Below are 17127 nucleotides of genomic sequence, written 5' to 3' on the forward strand. Positions count from 1 at the left end.
CCACTCATCATCAAACAGTTCAAACTGATTGCTTTATTACTTCTGATATCGCTAGTTCTACTGATCCTGATATAACTACGCATAGTGAGACTGTAGTTACAGAGAATATTGCAGTACAGCCTCCAGTTCATGTTGATATGTCTTTAGATTGTATCAAGGATTCTCAACAACAAGATTCTACACTCATCCCTCTGATTCAATATTTAGAGAATGGGACTCTACTAAAATCTCAACGCCAATCGAGAGAAATTTTGCTACAGCAATCTGATTTCGCATTATTTGATGGTATTTTATATCATTCTCGTATAGCTAAAGCCAAGAGAACTAAATCAATGTCACAATATCAGTTAGTTCTTCCAGAAATTTTAACAAATCATGTGTTAAAATTATTTCATGATTCGCCGATGGGAGCCCATGGTGGAATTCATGACACTATTGATAGAATAAAAGAACATTATTATTTTCCTCGATTAGCTACCATAGTTAGTGATTACGTAAAATCATGTCACGAGTGTCAAGCACGAAAAATAACCAAAGTCCATGTGAAGAATAACATTATAGCCTATCCGTCCCCATCAACGCCCTTTTCAGTTTTGCAATTAGATTTATTTGGACCATTGCCATGTACCGAAAGGGGAAATAACTATGTATTTACAGCTATTGATATGTTCTCCAAATTTGTTTATGCTGTACCAATTCCTAGCAAAGATGCTTTTACGGTTTCCGAAGGACTATTTACTCTATTCTGTACATTTGGTGTATGTGATACTTTGATAACAGACCAAGGATCGGAATTCACAGCTAATATAACTCGTCAGTTGTGTAGAATGCTACAAGTTCCTCAAGAATTTACTCCAGCCTTTGTTCATCATTGTTTAGGTGCTTGTGAGCGTACTCATTTATCACTTGCATCACAGTTAACGCCTTACATGAATAGTACATGTAATAATTGGGATTTCTATCTACCTTGTATTGTATTTGCATTGAATAATTCTGTGAATTCTAGTGTTGGTTATTCACCATTTGAAATTTTGTTTTCACACCGACCTAAATTTCCACTTACTAATCATGTACCTTCCTTAGAATCTTATCCTACCGATATGAAGACGTACGTACAACAAAAACATTTACAACTTGAGGAAATTCGTACCAAAGTTTTGGATAACCTAACCAAATCACAGAATGCCATGCTGGATGTTGCTAATCTGAATAAAGGCTCTGCTAATATATCAACTGGAGATTATGTTTATTTGAGAGACGATACCAATAAACCAGCTAAAAAGCTAAAACATCAATATACAGGACCTTATATAGTGACTGATAAACCTACTGATCATATGTTACTATTATCTGATCCAGTGACTCTAAAAAATTTCTCTAATCCGATCCATGTGGATAGAGTCAAACCGGCTCATATTAGAGTGCCTACACCTACTCATTTTTTTACAACAATCAAGAATGTTTCTCAAAAGACATTTATTTCGCGAGGATGTCAGACTGTCCAAATTACTGAGATTGTGCCTCAGAAGCCTGTTATTACTGATGCACATGTAATACCTGATAACCTTATAGAGACACCTAAAGATGTGATAGACACATCTATTGTGCCACCTAATTGTGTAAATCCTAACATTCCAAACCCTCCTGATGATCCGATTATTCAAATAAACACTTCGGAGGTACGCCCTCAACGGGTTATACGTAAGCCAGCTCGATATCAAGATGAAAACTTTATTAATCCGTCCAATATTCAGCTTTCTGATAGTGATAAAAATAGTAAAATCTAGAAAGTTATTGCTCAAAGACAAACAAGTGCTGGTATTGAATATTTAGTTCATTTGGTTGGTGAGCCTTCGCAAAATGCTATTTGGCTACCGCCCAGTCGTCTCAATTCTAAAGCAAATAAGTATATGTCAACAAATCCTCCTCCATTTGTGTAATTTTGTAGCAAAGTTTGTTTTATGTTGCATTGTTTGTTGCTCATATGAATAGTGTTTGTTTTGAAAAGTTTAATATTTGAAAATTTGATAGTTTTACTAAAGATGTGCACAATTTCTTCATGAGTATAGGTTTTCATTCTGCATAATATAGTTTGTATTGTCACATATAAACATTGTATGTCACATAAGGTCTATTCACTTGGTTGATGACATCTTTGATTTTATTGATAAAAATGCCAGTCTTGTCCTTATATGCATTATGCCTATAGTTTGCTCATGTGTTGACTTGATCAGTTACAAAAGTGGATAGTTTTTCATATCATGGTTATAATGTTACTTGATGTATTGTTGTCCAGATTTTATATGCTTTTGACATGTTATATTAATATTTACTATATTATTTCGCTGGCCAGCACTTTTAGATATAGTAGTATATTTAGTTAGACATAAAAGTCATTGAAATTCTTGGTTTCACATCATCATATATTGTCTTTTTATATATTTCGTTAATATTAATTTCGTTCCACAATATTTTGGTCTAAGAATGCATAAATTTTTATCAACTTTAAGCGAGAAGGTAGTCTAGATTATTTAGGCCTGTCATTGTTTTAGTTTACTTAATTTGTGTCTGGATGTAGGAGACTGTTATTTAATTGACAACTTGTTCGCTTAAGCAAGCGTGGTCTTCAGCACAAGTTTTGTAACGCTTGGAGGGCATAAAATACGGTAATGTTGTAGGGGGGTCAAATATGAAGTAAATAACCACACCAAGGGTTCAGTAAAACAGCAATTTATTACCTTATAATAAAAACCCTTTAAACTGTAAACAATAAATCTGTAGATAATAATTCTTCCAATACCAAATACACACAATTGATACGAATAAATGAAACTATTATTATAACTATTGAAACTTTAAATATAAAATCACTACCAAGGTTGAATGAAATATTCAACCTCACACTACAAGATTCTATAAGTAAGTGACCAAGGAGATAGGAAATACAAATCCAAGAAACCTTTGGGTCAAAGGTGAAAATTGAATCCCAGTGACCAGATGATGAACTCGAACTCACTGGTTAGAAGAGTGTACAGAACAGGATAGTTTAAAGATGCATTGATGTGTGACATATTACTTAAAATTACATTAGTATTGTGATCATATTAAAATACCCATAAACTAAATAAAATCACTCTACCACATACCCCCTCCCTTTGGGAAAATGTTGTCCCTAACATTTAAAACTAAACCATCAAACTAGTAAAACACATCCGGGAACAGACTCTTACACAAAGATGGTAACGAACTTAAAACAACTTGTAACCGATCAGGTGATAAGCTCATGAAATCAGATGGTAGTAGAGACTTCGCCAACTCTGCTCGGAACTGTGGAGTAGAAGCTACTGGGTGTTGCTGAGACATGACGTAGTCGGTATACCGGGCTGGTTGTCTTCTCTCTCTCCCCGATCTTCTGGGAGTAGGATCTTCTGGCAAGTGTGATTCCTCTGATGTCTCTGAATCTGAGACTGATGCTGCAAGCGTAACTGCATCATCTTGATGTGAAATATCAAGCTCAGGTTCTACCACATCCCCTATGACCTGTGACTCTGCTGGGCTAGCTGGGTGCAGGAAATCTGCACTTTCCACCAGATACACAAGCTCATCTTCTTCACTCTCTGCCTCTTCCGGTTCCTTGATTTCGGTTTCTGTCACCTTTGGTGGTTGAAATTTCCTTGGCTTTGGTGTTGGACCCCTATTGATTGGTTCGATCGCTGGGAGACTGCTGATGGGTAAAAGGTGGTTACGGTGGAGAGTTCTCTTTCGGTTGCCTCCTAATTCCTGCAGCTCGTATACTGGAATGTCTTGATTTGGTCTTCTGAGGATCTTGTATGGCTTGTCCTCCCACTTATCAGCTATCTTATGTCTGCCCTCCTTAAATGCTAACCTCTTTACTAAAACGGTATCGCCAGGCTCCAAGGTGTTAGTTCTGGCTCGTAGATTGTAACGCTTCCGTTGTTCCTGCTGTGTATCATCCACAAGGGCTGAAGCGGTTAGGTACGCGTACTCCAGTTTCTCCTTCAGGGATTCTACGTAGGCGTTGTAGCTTTTTATGGCCTCTTTACGCCCCACGAGTCCAAGCATAACGTCTACCGCCAATGTCGGTTTCCTACCAAACATCAACTCATACGGAGAATACCCTGTCGAAGAATGCCTGGTACAGTTGTACGCATGCACCATAGGTGCAACGTAAGTTTTCCAATCAGACTTCTGTTCAGGATGCAGGGTACCTAACATGTTGAGCAAAGTCCGATTGAATCGCTCACATTGACCATTCCCTTGTGAATGATATGGTGTGGTTCGCGATTTTTCCATTCCAGTAAGTTGACACAGCTCTCTTATGACACGTCCCTCAAACTGCTGACCCTGATCGCAATGTATCCTTTGGGGAATTCCATAGTGAACGACAAAGTTTTCGAAAAATGCCTTGGCTGTTGTCTTGGCTGTAGTATTTCTTACTGGAACAGCTTGCGTGTACTTGGTGAAGTGATCGGTGATGACGAGAATACTGTCATAGCCTCCACGAGATTCCTCCACACACATGTAATCCATACACACCAGTTCTAGCGGTTGACACGATGTAATGTTAATCAGTGGACAGGTTGATGGTACAGATTTCATCCTGATGCAGCGAGAACAGTTCTTTATGTAGGTTTCTATGTCAGATGTCATCTTCGGCCAGTAAAAACGTTCTCGAGCTAGACCAATAGTTCTGTCCCTGCCTTGGTGTCCCATATCGTCATGGATTCCTACCATCGCCAGATTCCTGTAAGCCTTTGGAAGCACCAGCTGAAAAGTCTCTACTCCTGATACATGGCTGCGTCTATATAATACACCAGACTGTAGAACGAAGTGTTCAAAATCCCTGTATATAGCAGATTCTTCAGGTGAGTAGTTACGTCGCTTAGCTGGTCTACCTTCTTGAATATCATGGTTTAACTGGGCTAATAATGGATCTTCCTTCTGTTTCTTCTCCCATTCATCGTCTCTCACAATAGGTGTTGTAGATGCCGTTGTAGCTGGTGTTGCTTGGTGAGACATGCTAATGGTTTGTACAAATCCATCTTCTAGGTCAATGTTCTTCAAAGCACCAATTACATCAGAGTCTATTTCTTCAAAATCTGGTTGTGTCGTTCTGCTCAGGGCATCCGCATCTATATTCTTCTTCCCCGCACGGTAATGGATGGTAAAGTTGTAGTTGGTTAAAGCAGCTAACCAACGGTGTCCTGTGGCATCTAACTTCGCCGTGGTCAAGATATAAGTCAGAGGATTGTTGTCTGTGTACACCGTGAAGGTGTTATTGAACAGGTACTGATGAAATTTCTCTGTCACTGCCCACTTTAAAGCAAGAAACTCCAACTTATGCGCAGGATAATTCTTTTCTGATCTTGACAGACTTTTACTGGCGTAGGCAATCACTTTCTCCATGCCATCCTTCTTCTGGTAAAGTATAGCACCTAAACCATGTCCACTAGCGTCAGTGTGAAGAATAAATGGTTGAGAAAAATCTGCATATGCCAGGACTGGTGGTTCCACAAGAGATCTTTTAAGCTGGTCAAATGCTCGTTGTTCTTCTCCCCATTTCCATTTATTGTTCTCTTTGTCCTGAGCTGCTCTCCCCCTCTTCTTTTTAGTTGGACCTCCAACTAGCAATTCGTTAAGTGGTTTTGCTGTCTTGGAAAAATCCTTAATGAACCTCCTGTAGTATCCTACAAAGCCGAGGAAACGTCTCAGTTCATCTGTATTGGTGGGAGTTGGCCAAGAAGTTACCTTGTCTGTCTTCTTCGGGTCAGTACATACACCCTCTGCTGAAACGATGTGACCTAAATACCTTACCTTTTCTTTGAAAAACTCACATTTCTTGGGTGATAGCTTGATTCCATGTTCCGCTAGTTTACCAAATACTTGGGATAACCTCTCGATGTGTTCTTCATGGGTCTTGCTGAAGATGATTAAATCGTCTATGAAAATGGCACAGATCTTCCAATTCAGGTCTCCTAGGCAATCTTGCATAAGTCGTTGGTAAGATGCTGGCGCATTGGTAAGCCCAAAAGGAAGTCTTTTGTACTCATAAAATCCTAATGGTCCCACAGTGAAAGCTGTCTTTGGTATATCTTCTTCCTCTATGCTGACTTGGTGGTAACCAGACTTCATGTCAACTACAGAGAAATACTGCGATCCAACTAAGTTATCCAACATCTCCTCTATGCGCGGTAATGCATAGGCATCACGAACGGTCTTCTTGTTCAGCATCCGGTAGTCTACACACATACGAAGCGATGAGTCTTTCTTCCGGGCTAAAACTATAGGTGATGCATAAGGACTGCAACTTTGTCTTATAATACCAGCTTCCATCAAGTCCTGGAGATGATCTTTAACCTCTTCATACATTGCAGGTGGTATTCGCCGATGAGGTTGCTTGAACGGAACATCGTCAGTAAGATTGATCTTATGTTTCACCAAACTGATGCTACCAATGTCGTTGTCTCCTTGAGAAAATATGTCTGACCAACCAAGAAGATAGTTCTTGAAAGACTTGAGCTGTTCTGCAGTTAAGGCTGATGATGAAAGATCGATGTTATCAAGAAATGTACCAGTACTAGATGTTTCATTGGTAGATGTGGTTGGTAAAATACTGTTAACCGATGCCTTTCTCACCAAGTCAACTATCTGTAACTCACAGAGGATGGTATGAGGATAAATCCTAACTGGTGTCAATGACAGATTGGATAACTGCACAACCACTTCTTTCCCCTCTTCATCAGGATACACCTCTAAAACTGTAGGTGTCACTTCTACTGAAGATGGTATCAGCGAATCAGGTGACCGCTGAAAAAACAAGCGTTGACGACGAGTTATATTCAGGCTGTCAATCTTTCCAATTAGGCAGATGGATCGGTTGCTGCTCAGCACAATTGATGAATCCTCTGTACATTTGACTATTCCTGCACTGTTCTTGTGTTCTTTCTCTTGTACCTGCATACACCTGAATGTCATTGTCCAAATATCTGGTAAATCAGATTGTTGCAGAAAATTATGACCCTCAGCTAGCAGTTGGTTTAGCATAGGCTTCAAAACGTTGGTTCCTACTAGAGCTGGTGTATTGCTGTGGAATGGCGTATCAGGAACAACAAGAAACAAACAATCGATGGTCTTTGACTTTAAACTAGGTATCTGTATTGCTACAGAAACGCATCCTAAATATGGCAAGGTATGTCCTCCTGCACCTTCTATCACTATCAGCTGCTCAAGTGGCGTTAAAAAACAAACCTCTGACTTAAGGTGTTTCTCAAAAAATGACAGGCATACTGTAGAGATGGTAGATCCTGTATCTAATAACCCGGAACATACTTTATTGTTTAATTTAATGACTGTGGTATTACTGTGTCCAATAACATTCTTGGGACTTAAAATATTCATGTCTTCTGGCTGTCCCTCGACAGAGACATCTTCTAGTTTAAATCAGGCAGTATCATTCGACAACCTGGCGCGATATGACCCCATTCCCCACATCGGCGACATCTGTAATTGTCAGCTACAGGTGAAGGCTTCTGGCGCTGCTTTGACACTGTTGCAGGTTGATGACGTGAAGATGGTTTTGGTGTTGACATCTGAGATGGTGAAAAGAATGATGTTGGTTGTCTTTCCTTATCATTTTTCATCTCTTTCATCTCCTTCTGCAAAGAGTGCACTGATGCAGTCAAATTAGCTACCAGTGTCCGCAAATCATCCTCTGCTGGTTGTTGCGCCATCTTCATGTGGGATCTTACACTGTAAGCCTTTTCTGTAATTTTTACAGACTTGTTTCTGTAAAACGCCTACAGCGCAGGTCTGTTATCCTGATTACAGACACGAGTCTGTTAATATTTAAGAAATACAGAATTTCGTCCGTAAATATGACATACGGGTGTTTAAATTAAAGTGACGTCATCGGTCTTCCTGGGCGCCATTACTGCGAAGACCGTTAGTTAGCGGCAAAGAGGAATCCCTCAACATCGAGCACAATAGTTGAACACTACAGTCAATACCAAACATTGCAGTTTTAGGTAAGTATACAGTAGGGACACATCTTTGTTTGACATAGATTGATTCTTAGCATTCGTAAAAATGTACGGTAACTGATTTATGAAATAGTAGGAATAGACTCTTCTACTTCTAGACAAATGGACATACATGATACTCACATACACTGTCACAGTGTTAGTGTTAGCACAGAGTAAAAATACACTCTGGTGTTAGTGCTAGGCCTAATATTTTTTCGCATTGTTTTTGGAGGCTTCAGTTCTAGTTGAGGCTACTCGGATGACATAATAATAACATTGATATAGAAAAAAAATATATGAACTATGAAGGGCTAACATTTCTGGGCTTCATTAAGTTCATAGTCTCAGGTCTGTAGGCTAGGCCTACCACTGAAAACCATTATTAAGAATTTATTGAATTGTCAATGCATTGTCTGGATAATGATCTTTAATTTTTTATTTTACTAATTTTTTTAGGCACAGCTTATTGCATCCTTGAGTGTCATTCCTGTCATCTATAGAGTGGGCTACCCAGCCTTTCTCTGGGTTAGTAAAATTTTTTCAAAGGTAGGCCCTACCGGTAAAGAAAAATTATAAGATTGAACTTACTGAAGATAATAATTTTGGGAGTTGAGCGCATTGTTAATGAAAACCAACACTTCCTGCCCACTGCTTGGACCTTGAAATTTGAGGGGTGGTTGGACGAATGGTCTAACCATGGAGCTTATATAAGATCCATGGTCTAACATCGGCCTTAGTTAGGTCAGAATGAAGCCTATGTCTTTGACTCAAGTGGCGTTGAAAGGAGTAAGATTGCCTGACTAACCGTGTTCATTTTTCTGGGTCGTTCGTTTTCCTCCCACTGTTTATAAAAGACCTACGGTTAAAGCGATTATTGAAATAAAATTCTATGTTTATTAGTCCAAAAATGACCTAGTTCGTGTTGTGTGTGGATGTTAAATCCCATTTCTCTCTCCCAGCTTGAACCTTGGGGTAGGTCTTATTAGCAACAGGTGAATCCTATTTTAGTCTGCTTTTAGATTTACCTGTCATAGGTGCAGAGTCGCCACTGCTTAGTCCAAAAATCTGATCAGAAACCCAAGATGCGGTAACGATAGAAGAAAGCATGGGTTTTAACCCGGAAAGCAATGGGTGTTACGTTAGTTACAGCTACTACCAATATGAATCATGATCAGAAAAGTTCAACCTAACTTAAAGGAGCTAAATCTGTATTCTTTGGCCCCGAGAAATGAACACAATGGGTCGCAACGATAATAATCTATTATGAATGTCTATAAACTGATTTACATTCAGTCGTTTCTGTTTTTAGTGTAATTTGTAATCAGTTATGCTCGGCGAAATATGTCCAAATTGAATGGCAGTCTGGTTATTCCAGTATACACTGATAGTATTTGTGATATGTTTAGTCTGCTGGGGGGGTTGGATGGCTGAATGGTTAGCACGTGCGCGCTGTACCATAAAGTCTGTCATTGAGTCAACTGGCGTGGTTTCGAATCCCCGGTTGTACGTGGCAAGGAGTAGGGTCGCCTGTCCAACCTCGTGGGTTTTTCTCCGGGTCCTCCGGTTTCCTCCCACTGCTAAAGACCCCTACGCGCAAGCGAATTATTGAAATAAAATTAAAACCATATGTTAGTCCTGAAATGACCTAGTTTGTGTCGAGTGGACGTTAAACCCCATTTCTCTCTCTCTCTCTTTAGTCTCCTGTTTGTGGACATGAAACTTCATTTTCTCGCACATTTAGCTCCCTTTTCCTTAATTAAAATGTGTTCTTTTGAAATGGATGTCATAAGAAACAACCTGATTGAGAATATTTGTTTTGCAGGTGCATTTTTGAAATTAACCCAGATAACGCACAGAAATCATGAAAAAGAGGAAGACTCGAGTGTGCCAAAAAGTGGTATAACTAATCACTAAACTGTCAAACTTTAAATGGACGAAGTACAGTTACAACAATAGCAACAATATACCGGTACTATACGACGGTATAGATGCCACATTTTGGTTCAAGGTGCTTTAAATTCTGGACCACGGTTTGGTTAACATGGTACAGATATTTTAACTGTCCATTTTCATCCGATGCAGAATACTCCCCTGTAGTTCATGTGACAAGAAGGAGAAAAGATGGCTTTCGGCAATGAAACATGTGTCCCGCTGAAAGTACATTCCCCTCCGGCGAACCACAAATCACGGATATAGGAACATTTTGAATCAAAAACGTCAGATGGAAAAGCAGTGGCTAGGGAGCTGGAAACACGTCCAAGAAGAAATACTGTGATATGTATCGTTGCAACCTATGATGCAATAATGTTCATGCATGCAAACTTTAGGGATAGGCCTATTGAGTTTATGGTTAGTTTTTATACACCAGCACATAGTGTGTATAAAATAGGTGATAAGGGACCGAGCCACAACCCTTTTATGAGTGATACTTTGTAAATGAGACTTTAAACGCACTGCAAGAAATCTTTTTAATGAATCTTCTTAATTAAACTTGATCTTCTTATTGTACTTTTGATAAGATGTCCGTTTACTTTAATGGAAAAATCTTTTGGTCATTTAATTTGTCCATCAACAATTTGGTACATTTGTAAAATTATCCTCAGTTCATTTTGTCTCTAAATATGCGGCCGTGTTGCATAAACATTAAAATTGTGTAACTCTCATCTACACATTTCATTTTGGGACTGGTTCATTAACTTTGTCAGTAGTCGAGTTCCATCTAAATTTTTATCTACGAGACTGAATCAATTTATGCCATTCTCACTAAGGAATGTACATGCTTAGGCAGAGTTATTGTGGAAAATTTAATGATATACATTTTCAAACAGAGATTAAGCTAATCATTGAAACAAGCTGTACATTTAAGGTGGAATAATAGGAATTCTGCATTGATGCTGTTCTTGTTTTAAAGTCATGATACTTTTGGGGTTCAATAATTGTTAGATTTTAAATTGTTCATTTAAACATTTAGAATGCAAATTCATTAATTCCAAAAATTTGAATGATTTCATTAGATCATGTTTTACTGTTATAATTTACTTTCATGTTGTTGATGTTTTAAATAATAGATTTGAGGTAAATATTACAACACCTTGGTTAAGATTTTAGAAAAAGATTTGAGGATAATTCTATTGTAACACACTGATTATATATTTGTAGAATAGATTCAGAATGTTGTTGTTCTACTATAAAAAAAATTCATTTGAATATTATAATGTAAATGTTACATGTACAAGAATTTGAATGGATAATTTCATTATTGTTAAATTTATATTTTGTTGCTACCCATTATTTGATACATCCATGTAAATTTTCACATACATTTTTTAATTGCTGGGAATTTTTGTTTGCTTGTCTTGTGAGAACTTGATAAATATTTTGGAGAGTTATTTCCCTTGTTAATAGGGCAACAAATTCTCTTTTTTTTTTTTTAAAGTCGTCACTATTCCATGTACAAATGTTCATTATTATTAATGAAGAATTATGAAAGGAGCTTTGTTTTTGTTGAAGTATACCACCAAACTGCTTGACAGCCAAAGAATATGTTAGATCTCTAAACATTCTCCATATTGTAATATCAAATCTGCTCTTGATCAAATGTGTTAAAAATATGAATTTGTGGTTGACAGGTTTTTTTTTTTTTAAGGCAGTTGTTAGCTTTACTTACTGACAGTAATCTCCAATTTCCAGTATTTTCAGGTCTTTTATTATATCTTAAACTATCATGTAAAAGCATTTTTGAGGAATTAATTGTATCTTATATTGTTTTGAATAATTAAATTCTGTTTTAAATCTTAAGTAAATGTCTTTTTGATGCTTATCATACCATAAGTTTTTTACAGCTGTAAAACATTTTCCGTAAAATTTACGAACAAATGGCTGGCAGCTAGGTTGCCAATCTTTGGACGTAATTTTTACGACATGTTCGTAAAAATATATTTACGGTGTGTCGTAATTTTTACGTACATTGGTTGGCAACCTAGCTGCCAGCCATTTGTCCGTAAATTTTACGGAAAAAGTTTTACAGTGTAGAGCCGGCTTAGGATAAACTGAGAATGATTCCGAAACAAAATTCGAAATACCAAACTGACAAATAAGTCCCACAATCAATACACAAAACTATTCAATAATGACATCAATATTCAATCCCAACCCTCAATATAAATCAAATAAATATATAAGTGCAGGTTGTTAGTTAGTGATTAAGTGCAGTGGTATAAGACGGAAATGAAGACGGAAAAAAATACAGATCAGAGTGGAATATATACTTCAGAAGACAAAAACTTCCATATAAATACAAGAAAATATACTTTTCAAATGTTTAAGTACAAAATGAAAAGTCGAAACAAAATAGACGATGATGAAATATCAACACAACAAGAATGCTGAAAAATCAAAACATGAGAATAAATTCATACAAACTCAAGTCCAAACTTCAATACACAAAACTTTCAATCAATAATCAACTCAAATGTAAACAAAACCTTTGAACTCAAACACAATTTCAAAAACAGAAAATTTTCGAAGTTACAATTTCAAAAATCAAAATCCAAAATCTGAAAATCAAAATCCACAAATTGAAAGTAAAGACCAAAGTTAAATTTACAAAGTCTGAACCTGAAAAAAAAATACTAATTCTGAAAAAACAAAATGAATTCTGAAAACAATCACTAATTTTTAAACACCAATTTATGAGTACTGTATGATGTTATTGAATGTCTGTAGTGTGTACTAATGTTTATTTCCTAATGTAAATGTAGAATATTGTTATTTTAAAACAAATCTGTATGCAAACTTACAGGAAGTGAATGAAATGGGTAAACAGGAAGTTGCTAATGTAGATGAATAGGAAGTAGTTAATGTAGGTTAACAGGAAGTAGCTATAAATAAATATATGTCAACAGGAAGTTGAAAATGTAAACAAAATGGCTAAAGTTTTACGGACACAAAATTTCAAATGCTCTAATTTTCACTAAATAGCACTTAAATGCAAATAATATAGGTTTACTGAATACCCAGCAGAAAATATTATTTTCATATACTAATTAATATAGTAGGCTAATTACCTAATAATTCTAAATCTACTTAAGTAAACAAATATATATAATAAAGCTTATTGTAACTTGTAAGGGAGATAATTCACATATCAATACATATATGAAAATTAAATATATTTTAACGAACCTTATATAGATATCCTCATAATGATCCAAATATGAAACACAGAAATAAAAACACACAAATAAAGTTAATGTCACTGCACTACCACATACGATCCTTCAGGAGATTTCGCGAACGCGCACGCGTGTGAGCTCACTGTTGAGAAAATTCAATTCACACCATTACTGTTTTTTTTCCATATACCATAAACCATTACTATTACATCTTATCGGACTCCAAATGTTGTACACCTTGTTAGGTTTCAACTGTTGTAGTCCCTTATCGGGCTCCAAATGTTGTAGGGGGTCAAAAATTAAGTAAATAACCACACCAAGGGTTCAGTAAAACAGCAATTTATTACCTTATAATAAAAACCCTGAAATTATACAATTACAGTATAAATAACATAATCCAACATATAAAATCAATTCATTCATATTCATTAAAATAATATATTACATATTAACACTAAAATCTCTATTCTAACTACTACTTTTATATATACTTAGTCTATATAAATACTTTAAAGGGAAACTACCTCCTGTTAACCCGTATGAAATATACAGGCATAATCTAAATAATCTTACTAATAATAATAATGTTCTTACCCATGAAGGGGTTTTTAATAAAGTAACCAGAGTCTGGAACAAGGTGAAGTACCTTATAGCTCTGTCTGTAATAAAATATGGGGTATTTGATATTAATTATATTATTAAAGCGAAATGCTTTAAATAGCGTTACTATTATTACTATTATAAACTGTATGCCTTGTATTTGCAGAATGTAATTAACAAAAACCAACATGTCCGCCAACTTTAACAAAGACAAATAAAATATATATAAACTTATAAAACTGATAAAACAAATAGCCACACATACCTTTAAACTGTAAACAATAAATCTGTAGATAATAATTCTTCCAATACCAAATACACACAATTGATACGAATAAATGAAACTATTATTATAACTATTGAAACTTTAAATATAAAATCACTACCAAGGTTGAATGAAATATTCAACCTCACACTACAAGATTCTATAAGTGACCAAGGAGATAGGAAATACAAATCCAAGAAACCTTTGGGTCAAAGGTGAAAATTGAATCCCAGTGACCAGATGATGAACTCGAACTCACTGGTTAGAAGAGTGTACAGAACAGGATAGTTTAAAGATGCATTGATGTGTGACATATTACTTAAAATTACATTAGTATTGTGATCATATTAAAATACCCATAAACTAAATAAAATCACTCTACCACAGTAAGATGAATTACCGCAGCATATTAAGTTATAGTTTAATCTAATCCATAAGTTTTGTAATGTGTTATAGTCATATATTGTTATTATACGATGATATTGACAGTCGACATGCATGACTGATTTATCACGTGGTTGTGCAGGTCCCAGAAAATTCCAGGCACTCGATGCTATTTTATGTTTCTTTATTAAGATAGTTTATTGATAATTATTGTCAGGTGCTTGATTGGTTTATTTATCCTTTTCAGTCAATCACCACCAGCACCTCTACTCTAATCACCATCACACCATCACCACCGTCATCATTATTTATTAATATGTAGCCTATGCGAATGTCTCTAGTCTTGAAAGATCTTCGATCAACTGTATAAGATTTTGAGATGTATTAAACCTGTTACCAAATTAAACAATATTCTAAGAGTTTTGGTGCATTGTTGTTTGTGCCCTACACATGTAATTTCTAACTTCTGTTAGCTGTTCAACATGCAATCTACTGGTGCTGGAGACCACAAGTCAAGTGACAGTTGTGCTGATATTGATATACATGTGCAGAATCAAGTACTGGTAAATACACTGTTTAAAGGTTTGAAAAGAGGTGTGAAGGACATAAATCAATTGATTGTTGATAATACAGAGATTGCAACTGTTAGAAAGCACTACTCTGAATGGATGACTCTTTATGATAAATACTTAAGCTGTCATGATGCATATTGTTTACATTTATCTAATGAAGATAGAGCCGCGTATTATGATGATTTCTTTGAAGATCCTGATGTGTATTTATCAAATTTTATGTCTTCAACTAAAAATTGGTTTGTTCAAACTGAAGGCATAGCTACACCTACGAAACCTGTATGTGCGAAAGAAAAATCTGTTCGTTCGAGTCATCGTTCTTCACATCATAGTTCTTCACATCATAGCGATATTTCCTCATTAAAGTTTCATGAAGAACAAAAGAATTTAGAACTCTCAGCTAAAGTGGAGGCATTAAGGCAAAGAAAAGACATTGAAGCTAAAAGACTAGAATTAGAATTTATTGAAAAGGAATTAGACTTGAAAACGGAATTAGCTATTTCACAAGGCAAATCAAAACTGTACGAACGTTATGCTCCATCGTCAAAGTATGAGGCCTCTAGTGTTGTAGGCGAAGTTAAAGAAAATACAGACTCTAATGTGAAAGTTAAAGATTCTAATGACATAATTTCTTCTGACGCACGTAATACAACATAGACAGGACTGTTCGAGAAACTGTTAATACGTGTAATGATGATAATTCTTTTGATAAACTAACAATTAGACCTACACATAAACAATGTGAATTTAATAAAGATGTTAGCCCTTTTGAAAACAGGCCTGACAGTGTTTCGGCGAACTTGGTACCTGATCAAATTTCGACGCCATGCAGGAGCCTTGTACTCTATGATTAAACATATCAAGAAACCTAATACAAGTATTCAACCGTTTGATGGTAATATTTTGGAGTATCAAAGATTTATTAGACAATTTAATTCTGTGATCGTAACAAATTGTGACACTTATGATGAGCGCTTGAACTTTCTTGATCAATTTACATCAGGAGAAGCAAATAAAATTGTTCGTAGTTATAGTTATCTTCGTGCTGACAAGGCGTATGATTGCGCTTTGAATCAACTACAATCTAGATACCGGTATGGTAATAGTGAACTGATAGCGAATGCTTTTATAGAAAAGGCCTTACATTGGCCAGTTATCAAGTCAGACAATCCTAAGGGTTTAGATGACTTTGCTTTATTCTTAACAGAATGTCTTCATGCAGTTAAAAGTATTGAAGCGGTAAACATTTTGGAGTACTCTGAAAATATTAAAAGAATTCTACAAAAATTACCCTATTTTATTCACGATAAGTAGAGAAACATTGTTCAGTCTACTAGAGATAAAGGACACAGTGTCCATTTTGATCAACTCGTGGAATTAATTAACACTGAAGCTTTGAAAGCTAATGATCCAACATATGGTAAAAAAGGCCTTGTTGGGTGACCGGTTATTAAGCACACCAATCCGCAAATCACAAGTACAAGTACATGCAAATAGACCAAAAGGATCATTTGCTATTCAACAAGTAAATTCAAGGCCCAATGAACAATCAACTTATACAAGACCTTATAACACAGACATAGCATTTACCAAGCCATGTTGTTACTGTAAGCATCACTCGCATTCAATGTTTGTATGTAAACAATTATCATCTTTACCAGAGTCAGTGAAGAAGGACTTTGTTAAATTTGAACGTTTATGTTTTGGTTGTTTAAAACCAGGTCATATTTTGCAATTCTGTAGTAAGAAAACTAAGTGCCCAAATAATGAGTGTGATGAAAGTCATCATCCTGTATTACATGATAATAAGAACAATAATCAAACAAAAACTGATCAAAAACCTGTGGTAGCGAGTACTCTTAGTAACGATATGGAGGCCGGAAACCATAATGATAGCTCATGTACAATGGCAATTATACCTGTTATGGTAAAAACAAAGAATGGTCATAATGTTGTTGAAACATACGCTTTTCTAGATCCGGGATCTAACGTTTCATTTTGTACTGAAAATTTGATGCGACAGTTGTCCTGTAATGGTAAAAGAACTAAATTGACCTTTGACACTATGGGTTCTACTCATACTTTGAATT

At 36.0% G+C, this 17127-nt stretch overlaps 2 protein-coding genes and 1 long non-coding RNA gene across 8 annotated transcripts in view; 1 reads left to right on the forward strand and 2 right to left on the reverse strand.

The window, feature by feature from the left end:
• The window catches only part of LOC126816285 (uncharacterized), a 29163-nt gene extending 15292 nt beyond the window's left edge, over positions 1-13871 (reverse strand). For 3 of the 5 annotated variants that reach the window (XM_056099973.1, XM_056099972.1, XM_056099974.1), the window contains exons 1-2: positions 13811-13871; positions 13227-13578 (exon numbers count right to left, since the gene is read on the reverse strand). The gene's annotated coding sequence lies outside the window, so the exon portion shown is untranslated. The remainder of the gene's footprint in view (positions 1-13226; positions 13579-13810) is intronic. The other 2 variants (XM_056099971.1, XM_050542603.2) reach the window with 1 other exon arrangement.
• LOC126815727 (nibrin) overlaps positions 1-17127 on the reverse strand; it is a 417793-nt gene that overhangs the window by 375384 nt on the left and 25282 nt on the right. The gene's annotated exons all lie outside the window — the stretch shown is intronic.
• On the forward strand, positions 7777-11845 carry LOC126816297 (uncharacterized). Its single transcript, XR_007678296.2, has 3 exons — positions 7777-8045; positions 8499-8567; positions 9865-11845. It is a non-coding gene; the product is annotated as an uncharacterized LOC126816297 (long non-coding RNA).

This window comes from Patella vulgata, chromosome 3 (genome assembly GCF_932274485.2).
Source record: "Patella vulgata chromosome 3, xgPatVulg1.2, whole genome shotgun sequence".
In the NCBI taxonomy this organism is placed as follows: Eukaryota; Metazoa; Mollusca; class Gastropoda; family Patellidae; genus Patella; species Patella vulgata.